This window comes from Chiloscyllium plagiosum, chromosome 26, assembly GCF_004010195.1.
Source record: "Chiloscyllium plagiosum isolate BGI_BamShark_2017 chromosome 26, ASM401019v2, whole genome shotgun sequence".
Taxonomy (NCBI): Eukaryota; Metazoa; Chordata; class Chondrichthyes; order Orectolobiformes; family Hemiscylliidae; genus Chiloscyllium; species Chiloscyllium plagiosum.
The window spans coordinates 14,798,004-14,821,145 of NC_057735.1; the positions used below are offsets into that span (position 1 = coordinate 14,798,004).

Genomic DNA, 23,142 nt, shown 5'->3' on the forward strand with positions numbered 1-23,142 from the left:
AGATTGAAGACTGAGAGGTGATCTCAGTAAAACCTACAACATAAGTCAAGGAATAGACAGGGTAGATGCAGGTAAGATATTTCCCCTACTAAGGGAATCTAGAAACAGAGGGCACAATTTAAAAATAGAGGAGATACCAATTAATGCTGAGCTGAGGAGACATTGTTTTACACAGAGGGTGGTGAATCTTTGAAATTCTCTATCCGAGAGGGCTGTGGAAGCTCAGTATGAGTATAAGTAGAGATTAGGAAATTACAGATTATCAATGGTAAGAATAGTTATGAGGATATTGTGGGTAGGTAGTATGGGTAAAAGGCGTTGAAGTATTTGATCAATCATGATTGTATTAAATAACAGAATGTGTTTTATGGGCTGAATACTCCTGTTACAATGTTCTAGGGAGTGCTAAAAGAACACTTCACTGTGCCTCTTTCCCCATGCCTCAAAGGGTTAAACTGTGGATGTAGGTTAGCTCACTGAGCTGGAAGGTTTGTTTTCAGATGTTTTGTCACCATACTAGGTAACATCTTCAGTGAACCTCCACATAGAGCACTGGTGGTGTAGCCTGCTTTCTATTCATATGTTTGGATTTCCTTGGGTGGTAATGTCATTTCCTGTGGTGACATCATTTCCTTTGGTGATGCCATTTCCTGTTCTTTTTCTCAGGGAGTGGTGAATGGGATCTAAGTCAATGTGTTTGTTGATAGAGGTCCGGTATTATTGATGGTCTTGAAGGTTTCCTCTAATTTGTTTTGTTTAGTGATGAGAAAGGTGTCATTCACACAGCGGACCCAAAGTTTGGGTTGAATGGTTGGCAGAGCTGTTTGAGTCTTTTTGACGGTCATTTGAAATCAAATAGACTACATTGAGAAAGACCATCAATAGTACCCTTACTGGCATAAAATTCACTAAAGTGGAGGAAAACAACAACAAACTGCCATTCCTAGATGTCGCAGTAGAGTGAACAGCCAATGGGGAACTTCAAACAGGTGTCTACAGGAAAACAACACAAACGGACCAAATATTGAACTACAGAAGCAATCATCCCAAATGAAGCTGCATTTGAACATTACTCCAATGAGTCATCACACACTGCAGCACAGAGGAACTACACAGAGCAGAAGAAAATTACTTATACCGTGTATTCAAAAAGAATGGGTACCTAATGAACACAGTCCGCCGATTTCTCAGCAACAAACCCAACAATCAGACAAAACATATCCCGAAACCCTAGCCACTCTGCCCTACATCAAAGACTGCCCTACATCTCGGAAATGACTGCCAGACTATTCAGACCCCTTGGCACAAACCTACCAACTAAAACAGCAGCTAATGAACATGAAAGACCCAATACAGACAACAAGCAAAACTAACGTCACTTACAAAATACATTGCAAGAACTGTGACAAACACTACATTGGACAAACAGGCAGAAAACTACCTACCAGGATACATGAACCTCAACTAACCACAAAAAGACATGACCCACCCTTACTATATCCTTACATATGAATGAGGAAGGACATGTGTTTGACTGGGACAACATATCCATCCTAGGACAAGCCACACAGAGACATACACGAGAATTCCTAGAAGCATGGCATTCCAAACGGAACTCTATCAACAAACACACTGACTTGGATCCCATTTATGAACCCCTGAGAAAAAGAACAGGAAATGACATTACCACAGGCAATGATGTCGCCATAGAAAATGGCATTACCAACCCAAGGAAATCCAAACATATAAATAAAGTGGGCCATACCACCAATGCTTCATTTGGAGGCTCACTGAAGATGTTATCTAGTATGGTGACAAAACATCTGGAAATGAACCTTCCAGCTCAGCGAGCAAACCTACATCTAGAACCTCAACCTGAACTCCAACTCTTCTCAAAAAAAGGGCTAAACTGTATTATATTAATTAGTATCCATCTTCCAACAGCATTTAAGAGTTTCCTAAAACTCACTCTTCATCAGGCTCAACCTCCACCCAACTCTATGCCATTCCAAACCCCCGACCTTCTCATGTCACCTCATATTCTCACGCTTCACCATGACACCACCCTGCCCCCCACCTTCTCCCATGAATCCAGATAAGCCACTTATCCAGAATCACGATGTACAATTCCCATAGCAGTGGGAAATCTGTTAAAGTTATTGAATTGCTAACAATCTAAGAAAGCCCTGCCTCTTCCGTGTATCAGTCTCTTACAAGTTCAAACCCAGCAGTACTTTACACAAAGAATTGCATTGCATGATTTCTCAATCTCCTTGTCTATTATATGTTGTAAAAGACATTTTTCACATTCTCTTAGTTATTGTTGTAGCTAAGATGATTGTTCCAGCCATTAACCCTTTGAATGATCCGTCCTTCATGTTGATGATAAAATGAATGGCTCAGTTCATACATCTGGGAGGTCATTATGTCTTCAAAATGTCTGACTCTATCCCAAGGATGTGTTTGTTATCTGGCTATTACAAAATGCTGGCATCTAGTTTCAACAATCTTAGGTTTCAGTTAATGTTCTTTGATTTAGTTGGAAAATGCTTTTCTTAAAAGAGCTGCCCATGTGGAAAGTTGATGAAATTCATACTTTGCATGGCACAGTTTTGGAACAGACAGCTAATATCTGTTGAGTGACTCCCTGAAGAAATCCAACAAAACTGAACAAAGACTGGGTAAATACTCAAGCTTCAGGACTTTGCTGTAGGTTAGCCTGACAAGCTCGTTTTTCTTTGAAGCCTTACTTTTCCTTCTTCCTGTTCAACTCCAAAAGCCTTCCGAAACATATTTGAGAGTCACAACTAATGAGGCAAGCAATCTAAAATAGGCTAGAAGCTTCTGGAAGTACAACAAATCATGACGTCTCCTTTTAATTATTCAACTGATGCTTAAGTCTTCATCTCAATTAGGCTTCAGGCCTAGTTATTCAGGCACTGGTATAATCTCTTAATCTAATTCAGGAAGAAATCTAATTTTTAGCTCTGGTTGAGCATGGTGAATCAGTTATCCTTGAGACTTTAAAACCTAATAAAATCCTTAAGTTAGCTCCATGTGGCACTAATTTGGTCATCTGACTCAAAAAGGGCCTAAGGATAGACATTTTCTGAAACGTTAAGAAAGATCATACTGTTTTCATTTAACATTATGATTGGGAGACATTCAGAAGGATTTCCAGAATAAATTGCAGACTGTCCAAAAAGCTTTTTTTCTTATCTCTGCAAATGATCTTGGAGATGGGGGGGGGAAGAAGACATTCTTAAGGCTTCTGTGCCTGTCTCTATTAAGAAGTCAGAGCAACACCACGTGCACAAATGCTGCTCCTTTTCAAAGCACTGCACAGAAATCTGCAAGATATTTCTGTGGCGGCAATTGTTATGTTCTCTTTATAATTGCACATCATCAAACTAATGGTTTTTTTGGCAAAATAAATCCACAGCAGAATTTACATCTTCCCACTGGAGGCTTTGCTCACGCAGACAGCTACTGACCAATCTAATTGCCGGAAACTCTATTGTGCCAGCAGTAGCCAGGACAGGGAATACAAGCAATCCGCAGTATTTACGTCCTGGAGTCCATGACCACATTCATGGTGTCTTACATGGGAGGGAAACTGCACCTTGGGTTGGTTTAGAGGATATTTCAGGGATGGCACAGTGGTGGCATAGTGTATTGTGGGAATGCAGTATTAGAAGGTGAGGGTGGTTGGAATGGCAGTAAGGTTGGATGGAGATTGAGGGGGATAAGGAGCGAGTTTTAAGGAACTTTCAAATGCTATTGGAAGCTATACACCGTATTGATGTAGAAGCTATGGGGAGTGCAGACACCCAGTGGTCAGAACTTTAGGGGGCTGTACCTGATGCAGGATGGCATCTCTTGAGGGAGCTACACCCTCCATCCATCACATCCAAGGTGACCTGCTGGTATCACTCGCTGCCTTTGAACTTCTCCTGCTAGTTTCAAAATTGAGTCTGGGCAGGAATGGTCCTTAAGTGGTCAATTATAATGGCCTCAATTTGGGCTTGAGAAGGTCATGCTAGGCCTTGCCTACCTCAATGTAAAACCTAGCCTACCCAAGGTTAATTTGTACGTGGGTTAAGGTGACTGGCAGAGAGATGGGAGGCCACCAGGAGAATTTACAGGTAGCAGCAGCCTCATACCTTTCATCCCACAATCCCTATTCCTTCCCAGTGAATGTACAGGTGGGGGATTGTGAAATTCTGCTCCTGGAGCAAGATTCTATGATTAAGAATCTCTGAACTCTTTGCAGTTCCAGTCCTAACTACTGCTGCCATTTGCATTACTTGGACTATAGAGCCGCCAGATAATCAGATTGACTGCCAGTTCTCTGAGGCAGCTCTCCGAGTGAAGGGCAAAGATTTTGTCTCGAGCCGGGATGTACTCTCCTGGACTGTTAAATACCGTGGAGCTGTGTGATTGGCAGGGGCATCTACCCACTGCTTTTTGTTACTGGGAGGCCTCACCATCCAAAATATTGCCCAACATCACACTATACATTGCATTGAGTTTTGCTTTATTTTTGTTCCTCTCTTTCTATTTCCTACCGAACTGCAGAAATCATCGTCAGTCAGAGAGTGGAAATGTGAAGTGGCAGTGAGGTTCTATCACTGCTTCAGAAAACTATTTCTAGCAATAAGTGTAACTTCTTCATATCACAAAGACTGAAAAAGTTGTCTGAGAGAGTTTGTTCTCAGCATCTGATATGACTGACATTTATTACACATTCCCTAGGTGCATTGGAGAAGGTCTTGCGAATCCTTCTTCTCGTCCCACTGCATTGTGGGTGGTGAAGGTGCTCCAAGCAATTTAGATGCTTTTTGGGTTTTGACTCACCAATCAATGAAGGCTATTCCTACAAAGGGAAACACAACAGACACATCTGGACGCACACTTTCTGGGACATTGCCCTGAGGCTCCAAACATCTGTGAAGCTACACTGCTAGATTCAGTTTAAACTTTAAAGAGCATTTTATTGATTTATGTCATGTTTAGCTATGTACAATGCTCTGGCATGCCTTTTGTGTTCTCTTTATTCCTGTTTTTATTTCCATTTCTCTTGAAGATTAACCCCATGCTGCACAACATATTTCTCTGCTTCCTGTGGCCCATCAAACTGAAGACCTGCATTCATACATGGTAAGCAAAAAGAAATTCTAGGATAATAGGAGTAAATTGGAGTATTGCAATCATTATTTTCAATGTCATTTGGCTGCATTCCAGTTTACTGCAAAATTAATTTCCTTAAAATACTGACTTAATTTATTAAAATCAAATGGCTTTCCATTTTGATATTATGATAGCATTACCAGTTTCTATCATGCTGTTCGTTCCTACTCATCATCAAGGAGGAATTAACTGCCTAAGCCTTTGCCTCACAGTGAGGCCGATCAGGATGTTAATTTTCCAAAGTGCAACCTAGAAACGTCAACATTGTAAATTTGCATTTATATAACACAATGATAAATCTGCCCACCTGCTAAGACTGGGACATAGAGAAGGTCCTTATCCCCAACCATCTGGGTTTTGACTTCAGTTCTTGGTAGAAATGGGACAGTGCTCTGCCAAAGTCAGGAGATTGTCTCTGTGGTCAGTTGGCCAAACAGACAAAATTTTCCACTTCTGGAGAATGGGCCCCATGCTTTAAGAGACAAACAGCTGCACATAATGAAACGTGAAAATTTTGATTTACAAAATTAAAAATATCAATTACATTCTATTCATTTTCTGCAACAGACCATTTCCTTTTTGTCTCTGCCGTTCTGCTATTACAGGATTCATTCTGCACGCACAGTCACAGCTCTGGAAACCCAGTCTGACTGGCCGCTATCATAAATTGCACCTGTATGTGTGTGCCTGGAATTACAATCGTCTCAATGGATATCTGATTAAAGCAATATGCAGGGTTATGAAAGCAATGTAAAATCCTTCATGAACCCACCACATCTGCCTTCATCTCCTGCCAGATTGCAGAGCACAGTAATCCGGTTTATCCCAATAGATTGACAGAAAACAGATCAATAAAGCCATAATTAAATCATTTCACTTCAACAGAAATGGTCATGAAAATCAAAATGCATTCAACGGCACTGTCAATTATTCAATATACAGGAGCTGCACTGTGAAAATGATGAGTCATTGACTGGATCACATGGAGGTGAAAATTGTTCAGCAATCCCCATGGTTGGAAATGAATTACACAGCAGCTGCGTATGCATCGTTATCCATAATTTTATCAGCTTGTGTGTATTAAGGGTACAAACAACACAACTAATTCTAACAGGAAAGGTTGAACAGAATTCAGTATCCTTAGAGGTTCAGTCATTTGAGATTACTTTTCATGATTTAAAATGATGTGCAAATGAGGGAAGGGCGATTTGAGGAAAATGTATTATTTGTGCAGTGTGTTGTTTGGATATGGAATACACTGCCTGGAAATGTGGTGGAGGCAGGTTCAATTGAGGCATTCATGATTGCTTTTGCATAGTAATGGTGCACATGGATATTTGGGAAAAGGCAGAAGATTGGTATTGGGTAATGGAGCCCATGCAGGCACAATAGTCTAAATGTGCTGAAGTGATTCTGTGAAGATATGGATTAGTAACCTGCAAACCTAAGTTCAGTATATTATTTGTTTGGCTCTCAACCTGCCATTTTGGATTTCCCAGGTATAGTAATGTTATCTCTTAAACAAACACAACCAGTTGTCGACTTTAACTGTATGAAGTATACAGTCTACTCCTCACTCGTGTTACTTAAAGGTATCAGTATGGAATGTTTGGATGAAGTTCATATTTTTCTTTTGAAACTGTAGAGTTAGTGGAAGTACTGTATGCTGTGTTGTTAGAGGAGCTCATCACAAGTTGTGTGACTCAGAATGGAATGGTTCTGGAGCTTTGAGTTTCGTTGAGTGATCTTATCCAAATGAAGCCAATTATTTTGCTGTACACAGCGAAATAGTGCTGGTCATGCCTGCAATCCCCAATACTGCCCAGACAGAGATAGCAACCCCCAAAGAAGAGCACAAACAGGTCAGTGCAGCGTTGTACATTACTGTTGCTGGCAAGCTAATGATTATTGCAATTAATTTCCAAGGTAATGTTGTTTTTTCAGCAAGAAGTAATGGATCATTAAGATGGCAGATGCAGTGTTAATTTCATTTTTATCACTGATGTATTGTAAATCAGTGAGCCTGAATGACTAAATAATCTCACCTAAAGTTTGTAGTTAATCCTCATCAGTGTTGTCTTTGAATCTTATGTGTAGCATACTCAGTACTGGTTTTATGTACAGGTAGAACTGGTAGCTGGTATTAAAATACCACAGGGAGTAAAAGGAATAATGCATGTGACCAAAGGACAAATTCATTATTCATCAAGCCATTGGCTATTGGAATCTTGGTGCCTGACAAACTGAAGGGGAACCAATTTTATTGGAGGCGACCTAGAGGATGCAATTGTTCTCAGCAGGTGCTTAGCTTGGAGGCCTCCTGGCACTGGTTGTGAACTCCTTGATGGATTTCATGCTTACCTTTGTCCTCTTTCTTCACAGCATAATTCACCAAACATTTCCAGACTGAAGAGGAAATGTGCATAAAAGAACTTGAAAAAATTCATAATATCCAAGAAAATCAAGACCACAATGAACGACAAAAATGCCATGAATCGTGCAACGTGGAAGTTTAAATTATACTTAAGTCATTTATTTTCAATAGCTGCGTCCATTTAACTTGTTCGCAGTTTAACTGTGTTTATTTATTCATCTTGTGGTTGGTTTCTGCCTGTACTTTAGCTGCATTGAAGTGCTTTGATTGTGAAATTTTCCATATTTAACTGATTGGGAGGCAAATCATCCTCTCTGTAATGTATGTAATGTACAGTTTGTATTGTGAGAGCTGTATTTAACATTTTGCCTGTATGGCTATGTTAACTTTTTGGTTTCCAGACTGTTTATTTGCCTTTTGCTTTGTGTATTTTTTGTGTTTATATGCCTGAAAATAAAATTGGAAACTTACAGAACAGTCCATTCATGACTGATCCTCAGCATTCACAGACATAGCGTATTTTTCTTTTATTTATTATGTGAATGAAGTGGGTGATTTAATTTTCTAGATGTCCCCTTTTCAAGTGTTCAATATGCATTTGCATGGTAACTTTGCCTATATTTTAAGGGATTATCCCTTGATCTGTCCAGTAAAATGCAAAGTATCATAGAATACCTATGGTGTGGAAGCAGGCCATTCAGCCCATTGAGTCCACTCTACCCGTGTAAACCTGCATTTCCCACACCTAATCCACATAATCTACACATCCCTGGACACTATGGGCAATTTAGCATGGCCAATCCACTTAACCTATCTTTTGTCCCATATTTTCCTATATTTATAACAAATAGATTCTGGTAGTCTCCAGGGTTTGTGTCATTCAAGTGGGGCTGTGAGAGAGTGAGCCAGCCAACAGAGAAATGATAATATTGTGACTCAGCAAGATAAGCTGTAAGTTTTAGTTGAAAACTCTAGCCCCTGCTTTATGATCTTAAGAATCCTCCTACTTTCTAAACTCCGACCACTGCTCTCATTGTCACTGAAACCCCCTCTACACCCCAACACCAACCTGATCCCAAAGTTGAATCCCACCTTGTTAAGTTTTTTAAGAGTTGGTCATCATGGATACAGAACTGGCTCAAAGTTAGAAGACAGAGGGTGGCGGTGGAGGGTTGTTTTTCAGACTGGAGGCCTGTGACTAATAGAGTGCCACAAGGATCGGGTCCACTGCTTTTCGTCATTTATATAAATGATTTGGATACGAGTATAAGAGGTATGTTAGTAAGTTTGCAGATGACACCAAAATTGGAGGTGTGGTGAACAGCGAAGAAGGTTACCTCAGATTAAAACAGGATGTTGATCAGATGGGCCAATGGGCTGAGAAGTGGCAGATGGAGTTTAATTCAGATAAATATGAGGTACTACGTTTTGGAAAAGCAAATCTTAATAGCACTTATGCATTTAATAGTAAGGTCCTAGGGAGTGTTGCTGAACAAAGAAACCTTGGAGTGCAGGTTCATAGCTCCTTGAAAGTAGAGTTGCAGGTAGATAGGATAGTGAAGAAGATGTTTGGTATGCATTACTTTATTGGTCAGAGTATTGAGTACAGGGGTTAGGAAGTCATGTTGCGGCTGTACAGGCCATTGGTTAGGCCACTGTTGGAATATTGCGTGCAATTCTGGTCTCCTTCCTGTCGGAAAGATGTTGTGAAACTTGAAAGGGTTCAGAAACGATTTACAAGGATGTTGCCAGGGTTGGAGGATTTAAGCTATTGGGAGAGGCTGAACAGGCTGGGGCTGTTTTCCCTGGAGAGTCGGGGGCTAAGAGGTGACCTTATAGAGTTTTACAAAATTATGAGGGGCATGGATAGGGTAAATAGACAAAATCTTTTCTCTGGGATTGGGGAGTCCTAACTAGAGGGCATAGGTTTAGGGTGAGAGGGGAAGATATAAAAGAGATCTAAGGGGCAACGTTTTCACACAGAGGATGGCACGTGTATGGAATGAACTGCCAGAGGAAGTGGTGGAGGCTGGTACAATTGCAACATTTAAGAGGCATTTGGAAGGGTATATGAATAGGAAGGGTTTGGAGGGATATGGGCCGGGTACTGGCAGGTGGGACTAGATTGGGTTGGGATATCTGGTCGGCATGGACGGGTTGGATCGAAGGGTCTGTTTCCGTGCTGTACATCTCTATGACTATGACTCTATGTGTAGTTGACCTTGAATGGAATGAGTTGGGCCAGTCAATTTAACTGAAGGTAAACTGGTCACAATTTGAAAATTCTCAACCGGAAACCAATTTAACTGCCCAGCCAGAAGCTATTTAACTGGTCAAGTGAAACCAGTTCCACTGAATCCCTTACTTCAGTTTCCATTAAGAACTTGTTGCAGTTCACCTGTTGAGAACGGGTTTAGATTCTTTTGAAATCCTTGAACTGGTTTTGTTCATGGGTCTGTAATTACAGTCTCTTTTTTAAGGCTACAGCAAGATGGGAGATGAAGTACAGGAATAAGAGGAGAAACTGGAAGCTGTGTGCAGATAAAGGAGGAGGAGGAGGAAGAGGTCTTTTAACACAGGGTCATATTCATCTCGGATGTTCATCACCTTCATCACAGCTTGAATCAATATCTGAGATGGCTAAGTTTTACCAGCATTGGCAGCACTGATGTATGAAGAGAACCTGGATTGGTTAGGCCTATAATTAACTGAAATTTAGGAGACTAAAGGGGGATCACATAGAAATCTATAAAATTCTAACAAGACTACGCATGGTAAACACATCCTAAACGATGTTCCTAATGGCTGAGAAGTTCAGAACCAAGGGTCACAGTTTAAGGATATGGGGTAGGCTAGTTAGGACTGAGATGAGGAGAAATTTCTTCACCTAGAGAGTGGTGAATCTATGGAATTCACTGCCATAGAAAGCTGTGAGGGACATAATATTGAAAGTTTTCAAGAAGGAAGTAGTTATAATTCTTTTGGGTAAAGGGATCAAAGGGACAAAGCAGGCGTAGGATACTGAATTGAATGATCAGTCATGACTATATGGAATGGTAGAAAAGGCCCACATGATCCATTGATCTACTCCTGGTCCTATTTGCTATAGTTCCCCGGGAGCTGGCCATTGAATTGCACCACAACAACCAATGGGATTTTTGGAGAAGGATAAGGACAGCTCTGCCACAGTGACCGTGGATGTCGCCTTCTAAACATCAGCATGCACTGGACTGCAGCCTGTGTCATTTTTGACAAGAAAGCTATTCTACTCACCCTGACCATGCTGTAGCCTGTTGGATTCACTGCACTGTAATTTGCCAGCTATACATGAGGATGTGTTGGGGTAGGCGTGGAACTCTGTAAAGTGATGAGTAAGGTATCCGGAGCAGATAAGTGTGCCCACAGCTTTCCCTCCACAATATCATCAGTGATGAGGAAAGTGGCAGATGACCCGCCACCCAGAGCTCAATTGAACAACCAAAGTGGCTTTCGAAGTGTTTCTGTCTATTTCCATGAAGACTGAGCCAATGGTAAGGTGTTGGTGAAGCAGAGCTCTCCAACACTCAGTGATAAATGTAAAGTCCAGCAAGTAATGGTTTACACTCACATGCTTATCAAACCATAAAAGGTTGTCTTGGTGGTGATGAGCATTCCTACTGCAGCAGTGACACTTGCCTCAAAGTTATTTCTGAAAATTTCCCACTTTTTTGGAATTGAAATTCCTCACCATGAATGGCAGCATCTTCTTTAGCCTTTCTAAGGCTTTCCTGAAGTGTGTTGCCCAGAGTTGTCCACATTATTCCAGCTGCTGCCATAGAGTCATAGAATGACACAGCACAGAAACAGACCCTTTGGTCCAATTCGTCCACGCTGACCAGCCATCCAAATCTGACGTAGTCCCATTTGCCAGCACCCGGCCCATATCTCTCTAAACCCTTCCTATTCATATACCCATCTAAAAGAATTATAAATGTTGTAATTATACCAGCCTCCACTACTCCCTCTGGCAGCTCATTCCATACACACACCACCCTCTGCATGAAAACATTGCCCCTTAGGTCCCTTTTAGATGTTTCCCCTCTCACCCTAAACTTATGCCCTCTAGTTCTGGACTCATCCACCCTAGGGAAAAGGGTGAACCTTATGTCTATTCACCCTATCCATACCTCTCATGCTTTTATAAACCTCTATAAGGTCATCCCTCAGCCTTCAAGACTCCAAGGGAAAAAAACCCAGCCTATTCAGCCTGTTCCCATAGCTCAAAGCCTCCAAACCTGGCAATATCCTTTAAATCTTTTCTGCACATTTCAAGTTTAACAATAAACTCAATGCAATATTCCAAAAGTGGCCTCACCAATGTTCAGTACAGCCGCAACATGACCTCCCAACTCCTACACTAAATGTTCTGACCAATGAAAGCAAATCCAACAGTGCTTTAGAAATTTCTAGCTTTGAGTGCTTTGTGTAACATCACAGTCACACAGTCAGCAATTACGAAGTTTGGATACTTTATTAATATAAACAGGTGTGGCAAATAATATATTTTTATGTGATGACTGTAAGGATGAATTTAATGATGAATACTAGAACTCTAGCCGAACTCTTGGTTGTTAAATATAGCACATCAGTCTGCTAGCATCAGTCTTAACATAGTGCAAGTGAGGCATCTGCCTCTCTGGCACAGGAAGTTCCATCAATCAGAGCTGTCAGTCAATCAGATTGGAGGAAATAATGGCTAATGCTGGAACTACAGATAGTCTTGAGAAGAAGGAAGACATCTCTTAGATCTAAGGTGTTCCTAGGGAGTCTGGTTAGGGGATTTAGGACTGCTAGGGAGAAGAATTGGGTGTGGGGTAGGGTGAGAGAGGATATTAGAGGCTGGAGGGTGGAGGCAGACAGACCAGTGTCAACTTGGTTAGGCAGGGTTGGCCATGATGGGCTTCCCCCTGTAACAACAACCCCCCTACCACCTCCCCCCGCGCCCCCCCCCCCCTCCAATACTCACCCACCTTGCTTCCCAGCTTTGAGTCCAAGCTGTCAAAGTTATGAGCTGGCCACTTTTTAACCGTTTTCCCCTACATCCAGTATTGTTGTGGAGGAGGTGAAAAGAGGCCCTTAAGTGGACATAAGTGAGGTCTGTCTAAAACCCGGTCACTGTGGTTTGATGAGAGTTGTGGTCCAGTTGTGGTAAGGAGAGATAGTACTATAAACAGTAAAGATTTGGAACACGCTGCCAGCACCAACCCAAATGGCGAATTCCTGCTCCCGTAAAATGGGGGACAGTGCAAGGAGTGGGCTGAAGGGTGATGGGCTGGCCACCTGCTTTAGTTTTATGATCCCCCTTCCCCCCTTCATCATAGATGGCAGAAAAAAATCACCCCTTTATATGTTTCCTGGTGTGAAGTATCTGAAAGAATTAGTGCACTGTAAGGCCAAAGTTAGACAACTAAAATACACAGCATGGGCTTTTCTCCTGTACAGAAGCTGATGGAGAGTTATATTTTAATTTGCTTGTACTCATAATTGGCTGTTGAGATAAATAGTCACAAGAGCATTCTGAATTCAATTGAAGGGGTTTAGGATTGAATGACTTCCCATGAGTTTAATAGTGTTCCTGGCTTATTGCTGAAGCCACAGAGCATATTTTCTGATTTCTTTTTGTGAATTATGGTTCATTTCCCCCATTTCATGAGTTTTATGTGAACCAAAAATCCAAATGGCAGGAGTGCCAACTTTTGATGCAGATGAACTCAGTCAATACAAGTTGTTCAGTGGTAATGAAAGTAAATTGGCTAGACACAGGACACCCTGCCTGAAGCAATGTTTTCACTTCTCAACCAGCAATATTGCTATTTAATCAGTATCAATGACAAGTGCCTCATCCATCCAGGGTGGAGTTTGAACTTTTTATTCATAGTGACAGACTAAAAATTGAGAAAATCCTGATTCACCCATTGGATTCGATCCTGCCAGTAAGTGTGTTGCGAATCTGTAATGTTTATGTAATGTCTCTCCTTGACTGTATCACAACTCCTATCAAATCACAAAGATAAGCACTGCATATCTCAAATGGAAAAAAAGGAGCTGTCAGAATTCTTCAGTATTCAGGTGTTAAAAAGTACAATAAAACCTTATTCATAGATTTATGCCTGTTTTATTTATATTACTGATGTAAAAATATTGAAAATATTGGTTTACAGTGACATTAAGTTTCAAAGAAAAACAACATTAAAGTGCTGATCTACTGTCAAACAGTGACCCAGATTTTGTGATTATAATAATGGAGAAGACATGAGTACCAATGAGAAATGACCTAACTTTCAACAAGCAGTGGACATTTGTTGGTGGAATAGCATGGATATGGAAGAATATTACTCTACCAACTAGACAAAGTAAGAGGAAGCAGTGCTTGACTATGTAATTCTCTAGGCAGATCCTAAAGGAGGGCTGATTTTGTCAGTTCCACTTTAATTGGGGCATGGATTACCATGATTTTCCCGAATTTCTGAAAAGCACACCTACCAAGTGGGTGTGTCTCCCTGCTGAGAGCATAAATTAGTAAAATCACACTTTCAAACATGGAATATGGTGTCACTGAGACAAAAGTGAGATGTTCAAACCCCTGGTGACAATGCAGCCGACAACTACAAGAATGTTTGCCCAATCACCCCCAGGCTTAATACTAGAAAAATGAACAATAATGGACAATGTGAGCGATTTGGACTTGTCTGCTCAAAGAAGGAATGCTCAACAGCTGACCTGTGGTTATAGGTAGCAATTTGAACAAACAATGCAAATTCAGTCCAGCAGAACAATATGACAGCAAAAGAAAAAAGGCATGGCTCAGGTGAGTGTGCAGCATTCTAATTCAAACTGACACATGAAAATGAATGTTCAAGGATATCGTTAAAAAGTTTAAGATTAAGATATCTAGCTCGCCACATTGCAAAACAGATAATGAAAATGTGAGATATCGATGAGGTTGAAGACATTGTTTACTTTTCACATTGTCATTTTGAGGTCATAGTTCTGAATTGAGGCATTCACAAAATAATATTAATACGATATTATAATCTAGTGTTAAGATTGTAATATTATACATGACCTCTACCAATGCAGCGTCAGTATGGGTTAGTGGTAGATTCTTATTTCAGAGTCACTTATAATTGGAGGACCAAGTTCAGCACAAACCCTAAGCTGACACTTCAGTACATTTCCGAAGCAGTGCTGCAATATAGGTGACTCATTCTTTCAGTCCATGCACTATCCAGGCCACTATTTGAAGGACACAATTTTCCTAAGTGTCTAAAATACATACCTCAACCAATTCACCAAAACTGTACCTTAGAATTATTCATCTCATTGTTGCTGCATATGTCCCCAAAGTAACAGTAACTACAGTTCAAGAGTAACTCACAGAACATCACTGTTTTTTGGAATGTCCCAAAGTTGTGAAAAATTACTTATAAATGCAATAAGGCGTGGGGAAATGGTAAAATAATGGCAATATCTGCTGACTAGAAACCACAAGCCTCGGCTAATATTCAGACAATTTTGATAAAAATCCCACCAGGGCAACTAGTAGAATCTATAGCTCATCTCAGTGTTAGTGGTGGTAGTTGGTTTACTCGTATCCTTTAGGGATGAAATGCAGCATCCTTACTTGATCTGGCCTACTGCGACCCAGTACAATGTGCTTGATTCTGAAATGACCTCGTAAGCTATTTGCTGAGGATGGGCAACAAAACCTGGCCTTGTGAGTGACCTCCAATGATACAATAAGATAAAAAAAACTCTTGCTTTGCACCCTTGCCCTCAGGTGACAATGACACTTTTGGCCAGATGCATTGTTTCAATAAAATTCCCTCCTTTTACTTGTTACATTCTTTAACTATTTTCTCATTAGAATTCAGTCATAGTATTTCTATGGAAGAATTGAAAAGCTCATTGTTGTCATAAAGTGACACAGCACGGAAACAGACCCTTCTGTCCAACTCATCCATGCTGACCAGATATGTATAGTGATCTAGTCTAATTTTCCAGCATTAAGCCCATATTCCTCTAAACCATTCCTATTCATATACCCATCTAGATGCCTTTTAAATATTGCAACTGTACCTATGTCCTCTGGTAGCTTATTCCATATACACCACCCTGTGTGTGAAAAAAGTCACCCTTCAGGTCGTTTTTAAATCTTTCCCTTCTCACCTTAAGCCTATGCCCTCTACTTTTGGACTCTCCTACCTCTGGGAAAAGACCTTGGCTATTCACCCTATCCATGCCCCTCATGACTTTAAAAACTTCTAGAAACCTCAGCCTCCAATGGTCTCGATGGAAACGGTCATGCTCATGTGTTAAAATGCAACCTGAAAGCAGTTCTTAAATAAGTTGAAATGAATTCTGCCCCATTGGTGAACAGTGTAACGCATCACGATTTCTGGTTGGGCAAAGCAGTTGGAATGATAGGATAATTACTATTTCCGTAGAGGTATCCGAAAGACACAAGCAAATTCTGAGCTGCTTTAATCATCCTTATATAACTCGTTGAACTGGTAAACATTCAGACTCATAAAATACCCAGTAATTTATATCAAGAAAAAAAAAGTCAAAGATTGTTGTAAGTTTTACCACAGTTTATGGTCAAGGAAATAGCTGTTTTGAAGTGGCTATGTCAATGAGCTCTTTAAATGAGAAAAAAAAGTAAAATTATGTTAAAAGGGAAGGTAATGCTTGGTGTTACACAATCGTTCACACCCAGTTAATTAATAATAATTAACAAATCTTAGGAATAATCCCAATGATTCTTAGTTTGTGCTCATTTGGATGATGAGGTGATGGTTGACTACTACACTAGGCTCCCAGGCTCTTAAACTAGGCATTTGAGGGCAGACTGTGGGGATTGGAGAGAGTTTGTTTGGGGAGATCAATTCTTTCTCCAAGTGTTGTGCTGAGTGACTCCTTCCTCTGTGGTTGTTGGGCAAGAATTTGATTTGGCTGCAAGATGACTGAGTTAGAAGGTAAGAAAGCAAAATTTTAGGCTTTTCAGCCCTGGAAAGTAGCAATTGAGAAACAGCTACATAATATGGAACTAAGAGAAAGATAATTTGGCAAAGGACAAGCCTTGGATGAATGCTAAGACACTTGCCTTCAGACAAGATGTTATCAATAAGTAAAATGCTAGAGAGAAACAATTAAGCAGACAACTCTTTTAGAGAGTTGGTGCAGTGAGCTAAACAGTCCTCTCCGAAACTGTGCAATGCATCAAAATGGATTTTCATGTAATGAATGGAAAACAAACTCCCTGCTATCTATTTGAGGAAGGTTGGATTTCATTACAGTGAAAACTGCAAGTTCTTTCGGTGTTCGAATTTGGATGGGTCAAATGGCCTTCATCGTCTATGTTGATCTTGTAACTGCCATAGACAAAGCATCTACTGAGATTGCGCAGCGTCACATGGCTGTTTCTAGAAAATACCAGAAAATTAAAGTTGCCTGAGGAACAGATCTGGCCCCACTCCTATCTTCTACACTCTCCCTTTTTTGGGGAATGAGGTATGGAGGATAAAACAAAAAGGGATACCAACTGTAACTGTGGTTACAGATCTACTCTGGATAAAGCTGCATTTGTTTGCTTGGTCAGAGGAGCTCAGGCAGATTCAAGACAAGGAGAATTCTAGACAATGAGCTGAATCAGCATTGTAGGTATCAGTGTGAGATATTTATTGTCTAGGTTCTATTCAAAGTATTGCTTTAGTAAATAGTTAGGAGAGAATTAATCTGCAAAGCAATCTATGACTGGTATACAAACAGATCATCATACAGATAACAGTGACACAGAGCCTAATCAAACTGCCCCATATTCACCTCATTCATTACCTGACAATATACATCAATATAAACCTAAGAGAAACCTATGGCTAAATAGTAAAGTCACCATGTTTACAGGTTTGTCTGTCTTATTGCTTTGGGATCAGATCCCCCTTGTATTAGCCACCATTGCACTGCAGCATCCTAGTCCAATGCTGAGACGAATAAGGAGTTTATCTGAGTTTCTTACTGCAGTAGTTTGTAGAGACCCTCACCTCTTTTATTTTTACCCCATTTCTTTTGGGTGGAACTGTAAGTTGAGCTTAGGGTTATTTAACTTTTCAAAGAGAAGGAAACAAACACAAAGGTTTGCGGTCAGTGTCTGGCCTGGAAGGTAATGCAATTTAATGACTAAACTAAGGAGCACTGTGGTGGATGATTCAATACTGTGTGGTGCCATACCCAAGGTTTGGCAGCTAGTTGGATGTTGTGTTGGTCAATCAAGGGAGGACTAATGAGAACCAGCCAACCTCGGAGAATATTGGTTTAAAAAAAATATGAAAAACAGTTCTGACTGGTGGATTTTTGGAAGATTCTGGATTGGTTGTTATTACTTTCTTTAGACTTCTGTCCAGTTAAAGAATTATTGCATGAAAGCTTTGCATTCATTGTTTGAAATCTGTTCATTGAAATAGCAAATTATAATTCTTACATTTTCTTTTAAATTTATATCTGAGCTGTGTCTGTTAGTTTGTCTCTGAGTATAAGTAGAGTTATAATCAAAAAGTTTGGGTTTAAATCATAGATATCACTTTGATTACCTTATTGTTTTGCTTTGTTCTGCTGAAGTTAAAGTAAGGTGTTGGTAATGTGATAGAACAAAGAAACCGAATGGTTCAGGTATATAATTCTTTGAAGTTTGTGTCACATGTAGGCAGGGTGATCAAGAAGGCATTTAACATGCTTGCCTTCATTGCCCAGACCTTTGAGTGTAGGAGTCGGGACGGTAAGTTGATGTTGTTCAGGATGTTGGTGAGGCCTCTTCTAGCCTACTGTGTCCAGTTTTAGTTACCCTGTTACAGGAAGGTTATTATTATGTTGGTTTTGAAAATATTTACCAGGATGATGCTGGGAATCAAGGGTTTGAATTATAAGGAAAGGCTGGATAAGATGAGATTTTTCTTACTGCAGCATAGGAGGTTGAAGGGGTGACCTTATAGAGTTTTATAAGAACATGAGGGGTATGGATAGGCTGAATGGTAGATGTCTTTTCCCTTGGGTGGGGGATTTCAAGAGTAGGGGGCATGTTTTTAAGGTGAGAGGAGAATGATTTAAAAAAGATATGAGGGGCAACGTTTTTTACACAGAGAGTGATTCATGTGTGGAATGAACTTCGAAAGGAAAAGGTGGATGCAGGTACAGTTGAAATGTTTAGATGACACTTGGGTAATTACATGAATAAGAAATGTTTGAAGGGATATAGGCCACGCACAGGCAGGTGGGACTAGTTGAGTTTGGGATTGTTGTCCACATGGACTGGTTTGGCCAAAGGATTTGTTTCCATGCTGTATGACTTTATGACTGCATTAATAATAATTTGTTAATTTGATCTATTATTCATAGAGTCTGTTGAAGAACAACTGGGCAAATTCTGAGAGTCATTGAATATTTTAATTTCTCTGAGTTGCAAATCCAGTGATAATAAGGCAGATTTGATTTGCCTTGCTATCCCTGTGTCATAACAGATTCAGGGAAGCCAGAGCAATGTATTGTTCCTCGAATATTTAATTGAACTGCCAGAAGATAAAGATGTCAAGATAACCATAGGGGAGTGATGTACGGGTCTCTATTTTCTTGAAAGTAATATGATTATTATAATTTGGTCTCGCTATCAGCATATTTTCAGGTTTAGTGATGTCATATGCTTTCTTAATCTGTCCGGTATCTGATTTTTATCAGGGTTGACACACATTACCCTGAAATTACCTATATGATAGAATGACCCGAGGGTGTATCTACAGCAGTTTTTCCTATCAGGAACACAATCTTATATCATCTGCTTGTGTTTCTCTTTTGTAGGTGAAATGAGTTAACACAAGATAAGGCTCAGTTAGAATTGAAATAATTAAACTGCTTTAATTCACAGAGAGGTTGATCTATTGAACAAAATGTACACTACAATCCCTCAATTAATTTATTATAACTTTCTTATCTTAAGAATATAAATTAAAGAGCATTCCAGATTTTGGACTGTAGTACATTATCCTAATTTCAGCAAGAGTTCTCCCAAATGTCTGCCAGCGTTCCAAAATTATTTGCCTTAGCTAAGCGCCCTCATATATTTGCCTCCAACAATACTCACTGTCCTTGAAGCCGGTGTCATTTGCCTCAAAGCCTGTCTCCTGTTGTGTTTTTTGAGAGGCTTGATGCTGAAGCTAGCCTTTAGTCATCAGCCTAATCTGTCATTGTTGAGGAAATATGATTATTACAGCAGCAAAGTGTGCGAATGATCAGTGAAATGGCAAATGATCTTTCATGGTCTGCAGGATACTGGTCTCGACAGTGCACCTGAAAATCCGCATTTATCTACCAGCTCTACTTGCTTGTAATTTAACCTTTTGAGTACCAGTTTAATTACATTTTGCCCATCTTCAAAGACTCTCAACATGTATCGAAATATTAGAAATCCTAAAATGTGATGACTACCATTACAATAGTGAACATCCCTCTTAATATTTGTGATATGCAATGAGATTGCAATCCTTTGAGAATCTGCAAATCATGGATGTGGATCCCAATCATTATTCCTTTCGCTCCACAAATTGACTTAATAGTGGTTCTTTATAACAACAGTTGTGACAAAGTGTGGGCTGTCTAATCATTCGATATACAATTAACCTTATCAAGACTCACTATACTGTTTTCTATACTGATCAAACCAAAACTTTACTCACGGCCTCAAAAAGCCTGGACTTGTTTCCTAGCTTAACCTTCATATTGCAACCTTTTGAAGCTGTATACTATATTTGTATCACCTGAGAATTACTTCCTAAATTATTCTCTATGTCTGCTACTTTTTAACAACCCTGGTGAGGTTTTGTGTTACCAGCCACAGTGCTTCACCCAAATTTCCCTGTAGCAGTAAAGAAAATGCTATTCTTAACCATCTCGGTTGCTAGTCCTTTGAAAAACCAATTAATTCAAAGGTTCAGTGGGTTTTATGTTTCATGTCACTGCATGTGTTACGGTATCAATTACAGCCCTGTTACTTCCTTAGTTAAATTATAACTATGTTCTATAAATGAACCCTTTGAAGACAACAGGATTGTTTTCATCCTCGAAACTGAAAATATAACATGATTACATGCTTTCCTTTCACTCCAAGGGTAAATTAAACTTTCCATTTGGTACAATTCTCTAATGATAGAATAAAGTACAGAAAATCAGTTCTTGATGTTAGATTAAAGCAAAGGAAGTTTAATGTAAACTGAACAGATCTTTGAGTCACCACTAAAGAAGGACTGAGAAAACACTGGAAAATTCCACCTCCCAGCATGACTGTACATTAAAACTAAGATCAATGCTCAAAAAATAATACAAGCTCTCCTTGGTATTATTACTTTTAATTGCATAGAGACAAGAGCAGATTACAAGGAGAAAGCTTCTCATGTGATATGTTACAGTGAATTTCATTATTTACATTTACTGCTCATTCAACCATTGTTGCATTAACCACATTGGAATGATTTCAGTTAGGTCATACCTTGAATGCAATAAAATGCTTCAACACGTTCACAAGGAGCATTATGAAATGGTAGCCACCAAGCCACATGAGGAGATAATAGATCATGTGATCGAAAGCTTGTTCAAAGAGGTAATTTTAAAGAGCATCTTAAATGACAAATCAGAGACAGAGAGCGAAGGAGATCTGGGGAGGGAATTCTAGAGCTTAAAATCTATGAAATTGAAGGCATGACCAACAATAGTGGAGGAATTGAAATCAGCAATTTTCAAGAGGCCAGACTTTGATGAGCCCTGATATCTTGGAGAGTATTAGAGCTGGAAGAGACTAAAGATTTACAGTAAGTGAAAAAATATAAATGGAATGGAGTTTAAATCTTGTAATGATGTTTCTCTCCACTTGATCTCAATACTTAACCTGGGCTGGCCGAAATATATATTTGTGAATTACTTTCGTGCCAAAGACAACACAGTAAATACAATAATTGGAAAATTTAGTGTGTGAATGATTGCAAATACAATTTTAAAATTGGCAATATGCTCTCTTATAGTTGTATATTGGTATTTCCTCAGTATCAGTACACTGCCAGTTGTTGTAAACAGAGTTCACATTTCCTTTGATTTTCAGTGCCTTCGTTTTGATCTGGATCCAAGATAAAGGTAAATAAAAATCACACAACACCAGGTTATAGTCCAACAGGTTTAATTGGAAGCACACTAGCTTTCGGAGCGACGCTCCTTCATCAGGTGATTGTCAGACAATTGGAGCGTCGCTCCGAAAGCTAGTGTGCTTCCAATTAAACCTGTTGGACTATAACCTGGTGTTGTGTGATTTTTAACTTTGTACACCCCAGTCCAACACCGGCATCTCCAAATCATGCTTGTAAAGGAGCCTTCTCAGTATCCTGGCTACTAGTATGGATCAGGTGTTGTACTTGAATTCTATTTTCTTTATCTAAGAGAGCACTAAAGCGTCACTTTAAGACACAGACTTTGAAGCAATAAATTGTTCTATCTACATAAGATACATCAGCAAGCAATCCATTGTTTGACAGAATGAAACGTACTACCTGAAACATGTGCCCTTAAACCGAAGATTCACTCTCTACATAATAGGGCCTTGGAAAAGCTCACCAAGGGTGTTGTTATTTCAAACACTGACTTCTCTCAGTCTGCCTATTGAGCTGCGACACAATTGTTGATCAGTCACTCTACCATGGAAGTTTATTGTTTGGACTGGAGCAGAGGGTGCTATCTTTTGACCAGCTACTGTATGTTATGTTTGCCAGGTTAGATAGCCATATTAAGCTATTCCATAATGCTTCTGGAGAACTGTTGTTGACAATAGCACCAAAAAACTGGGATATATCTATAATCCTTCATCCAGTTACACCTCAGCTGCTGAATGATCGACCAGTTAAGTATTGGCAATTCTGATCTAATTCACTGCAGTTTCAAAAGTAATCTATTGTAATTACACTCTTAACGATTTGTATTCAGATGCTACAGCAATGAATGTAGCAAAGTACTAAATTACATTGCATAGAATGTACAGATAATTAGCTGAACTTGGCCTGTACTTTACTGTAGGTACTGATGCCACAAAGTCCCAGAGAAAATCACGCCCTGAGGCCACACTTAGTGGTAGCAGGACTGGCAGCTTTCTAATAGGCCGTTGTAATTGTCCAGTACCAGATGGCAGGCAAGGTCTTGATATTTCTGGCAATTCCGGCTCCATCAAAGGTCTGGAAGCTCTGGGGGAGGTGGTCACTACTGAGAGAGGCAAGAACTCTTGATCTTCCAGCAGGTAAGTTTAGAAAAATCATGAATAACTCTCAGCACTAAGTGTTTAGTGTGGAATCCCATTTAGGGAAGATTACTGGAAACACGTGGATCTGCCACTGGCTCTGATGACCTCCTTGGCTTCTGCGAGGCTGTGGCTTACCTCCATTGAGCTGATGTCTTGTCCATGCAACAGGGCGACTGCTTCATTATTGGCAAAATGGCAGAAACTCCATGCTTTGACTTGG

At 39.9% G+C, this 23,142-nt stretch overlaps 1 long non-coding RNA gene across 2 annotated transcripts in view; it reads left to right on the forward strand.

The window, feature by feature from the left end:
- LOC122563118 overlaps window positions 1-8,025 on the forward strand; it is a 36,956-nt gene extending 28,931 nt beyond the window's left edge. For both annotated transcript variants that reach the window (XR_006315486.1, XR_006315487.1), the window contains exons 2-3: window positions 5,087-5,160; window positions 7,573-8,025. This is a non-coding gene — a long non-coding RNA (uncharacterized LOC122563118). The remainder of the gene's footprint in view (window positions 1-5,086; window positions 5,161-7,572) is intronic.
- The last annotated feature ends 15,117 nt before the right edge of the window (window positions 8,026-23,142 follow it).